Source organism: Etheostoma spectabile, chromosome 1 (genome assembly GCF_008692095.1).
Source record: "Etheostoma spectabile isolate EspeVRDwgs_2016 chromosome 1, UIUC_Espe_1.0, whole genome shotgun sequence".
NCBI classification, from domain to species: Eukaryota; Metazoa; Chordata; class Actinopteri; order Perciformes; family Percidae; genus Etheostoma; species Etheostoma spectabile.
In genome coordinates, this window is record NC_045733.1 from 31,435,351 (window position 1) to 31,437,949 (window position 2,599).

The 2,599-nt window shown below is 41.2% G+C and overlaps 1 protein-coding gene across 1 annotated transcript in view; it reads right to left on the reverse strand.

Moving 5' to 3' along the window:
- The window catches only part of otog (otogelin), a 143,549-nt gene that overhangs the window by 10,667 nt on the left and 130,283 nt on the right, over positions 1-2,599 (reverse strand). Inside the window, exon 51 of the mRNA XM_032520661.1 lies at positions 1,452-1,497. The gene's annotated coding sequence lies outside the window, so the exon portion shown is untranslated. The remainder of the gene's footprint in view (positions 1-1,451; positions 1,498-2,599) is intronic.

The following is a 2,599-nucleotide window of genomic DNA, read 5'->3' on the forward strand; positions in this document are numbered from 1 at the left end:
TAATTTCTGCTTTTCTAACTCAAACAATAAGTGTAATTTCCTATAAATGAGGTTTATTGACCATAAATTCAAAAAATTAAAGTTAATAAGTTAGTGTAACGTAAGAAAAAGTTAAAAACATTGATAAAAAAGCATCAAAAGTGATGAAAAAAAGTTAAATGAACTTAACAAAAGTGTTCAATTTTGACAGGAAGACAACACAAGGGCTAAGACCCCGAGGAAACCCTTGAAGGGTTTTGCACTGATGACTCTTTGAGAGTAAAATGCCTCACATAGCAGCTTGAGTTTCCCACACAGCTCCCCCTGGTGGCAGAGCAGCACACAGATCTTCTACCCCCCCCCCCCCCCCCCCCCCCCCCCCCCCCCCCCACGACACCAACCCACACCAGTATCTACTGACACATGCAGACGTCTAAGCCCGACTAGTGGGCCACTACCAACAGTACATTGTTGGCAATCAACAACGCACTGCCCAGACAGTGCTAAATGGGGAAAGAGTTTGGCTGTCGTGTACAGTACATGTACGTGATCCTCAGGGAGGGGGCGGGGGGGTAAATTCTTTGTTTCTGTCCTCTCAAGTGTGACATCACTTTTGGCCTTCTTTGACATAAAGGATTGCATCCCCGCCTCCTTTAAGTCTCAAACATCACCTTTAATGACATCGTTGTGACATCTTTTCTAAAGATAAAAACTTCAGAAACTTGTTTAAGAATTTGACACCTTGATTAAGAGATGAAAATGCAACATCTGCACCATAACTGTTTGTCAATGTACACATTTTGAATTTTGGCAGCGTGTTTTGATTTTGTTGCATATCATTTCTGCATATTTGTCTTTCACTGAGACCTGAAATGAGACAGCAGTTGAGAGGACTGTTCTGCAGAGGTTAGCAGGTTGAAGTCAGACTTCCTGTGCGTTTAATGATCTTTTTCTTTTCCTTTTTTTTTTGGAGGGAGTACATTGTTGAATATCAACAATGGCACTGACAAGCCTTGTTGTTTTGGTACCTCGTTCACAGTTTGTGTTAACTGTGGGAGTCAGGGGGCTAACGGGGAAGGGGAACAGAGGGAATCCAGTACCTGGTGGGATTGGTACATGATGGTAAGCTGCAGCACATAAACCACAAACCCACTTGTATGTGATGCTTTTCAGTGACTGCTACTTCTATCATCTGGCACTATGAAATGAGTCATCTCTTGCCAATATTGGTTTTATTTAATTTTTCCTGAATTCACTGAAAAGCCCACTCACAGATCTCTCTAATCTGAATAAAACAGCAGGAAACAACCTAGGATCCAATTCAGACAATCTGGTTGATGATTTTGGACTGAAACATACAAACTGAAGGGCAAACATGTTGGAAACATGTTGAGCGGCAGGTGAAGGTGCTCTTCAGCCTACAGCGCTACGCTAACTACAGGACTGCTGCTACGCTCAGAGCACATACTCACATGTCTTGCAGCATCCGTCCATGTAACTAACGACAGTTCCACCAACCTGAGTGCAGATGAGAGTCAAAATGTTGATATGGAAATAAAGAAAATCTTTTTGAGAGAAAGCATCTGTCTTTTCATTTGCACATTTTATTGTCTCTAAGTACTTTCCAGAACAATCATGTGTTTATTAAAGTAGTAACTACCTTCTACTCTAAGCACACTTTATATAGACCTTAGTGGTCCCCTAATACTGTATCTGAAGTCTCTTGAAGTCTCTTTAGATAGAACCTAGTGGTCCCCCTAATACTGTACGGAAGTCCTCTTTTATATAGACCTTAGTGGTCCCCTAATACTGTATCTGAAGTCCTCTTTATATAGAACCTTAGTGTCCCCTAATACGTACTGAATCTCTTTTATATAGACCTTAGTGGTCCCTCTATATACTGTTCTTAAGTCTCTTTATATATGACCTAGTGTCCCCTAATACTGTATCTGAAGTCTCTTTATATAGACTTAGTGGTCCCTAATACGGTATCTGAAGTCTTTTATATAGACCTTAGTGGTCCCCTAATACTGTTATCGTAGTCCTTTTTTATAGACCTTAGTGGTCCCTAATACTGTATCTGAAGTCTCTTTTATATAGACCTTATGGTCCCTAATAATGTTCGAAGCTCTTTCCAAAAATTCAGCCTGGTGCAGAATTCCAGCCACTAGAGCCAGTCCACAAGAGAGCTTTCCTAGCAGTGCCATTTCTGAGTCTGTAACTATTGAGGAGGGTGGGGGGGGAGTGGCAGGTTAAGGTTGGGGGTGTGGCCTTGACTAACTGCCATTTTGCTTGTTTAAAAGCCATGATGTCTCTCTCTTATGGGTGGCTTATGACCTCATAAGGGGCAAGATTCCAGATCGGTCCATCTGAGCTTTCATTTTCTCAAAGGCAGAGCAGATACCCGGGCTCGTTTTACACCTATCTCCTTTCTACCTACTGGGGGGCCATAGGCAGGCTGGTTGAACTCATATCAATGTTAAAAAACCTCATAAATGAAATTTTCATGCCATGGACCTTTAAAAACACGTTTTGGCTGGTTTTAACTTTTAAAACCAAGCCTTTCCTCCTGCTGGAAAAAAAACTTTTTTTTTAATTATTGTATACTGAATGTCAAAAT